General features: G+C 57.4%; 1 protein-coding gene across 1 annotated transcript in view; it reads left to right on the top strand.

The window, feature by feature from the left end:
* Nucleotides 1–345, top strand: part of MYO1H (myosin IH) — a gene marked incomplete at its 3' end in the record, with an annotated part of 26,394 nt that overhangs the window by 24,486 nt on the left and 1,563 nt on the right. The gene's annotated exons all lie outside the window — the stretch shown is intronic.

The following is a 345-nucleotide window of genomic DNA, read 5'->3' as shown; positions in this document are numbered from 1 at the left end:
TGCCACAGACTGTGCGATCCGTGCGGGTGCGGCAGGGCAGGCTGATGAGCCGCAGCCTAATGAGTATCCCCTTGTTTTAAATGGGAGACAAGTCTCAAAATGCACCGAAGTGAAAATTATTTCAGTCTCCTTTGAATAAAAGCTCAAAAAGCATCGCTCACCCGGTTGGGCTGGCGCGGGCAGAGCGCGGGGCGTGCCCTGCACTTCCCAGGGCTACGGCGTAGAGGGCACATGTAAACCGTCTTCTCAAAGCACGGTTCTGCCGCCTGAACATCCAACCTTAAAGAAACCAGATCTGCGTGAGCCGCTGTGGGCTGGGATCGGCGGGGGCTGGCCGACGACCAG

Source organism: Buceros rhinoceros, unplaced genomic scaffold, assembly GCF_000710305.1.
Source record: "Buceros rhinoceros silvestris isolate BGI_N320 unplaced genomic scaffold, ASM71030v1 scaffold17953, whole genome shotgun sequence".
Taxonomy (NCBI): Eukaryota; Metazoa; Chordata; class Aves; order Bucerotiformes; family Bucerotidae; genus Buceros; species Buceros rhinoceros.
Note: the sequence above shows the minus strand (reverse complement) of the source record. Positions and strands in the feature narration are given on the sequence as shown.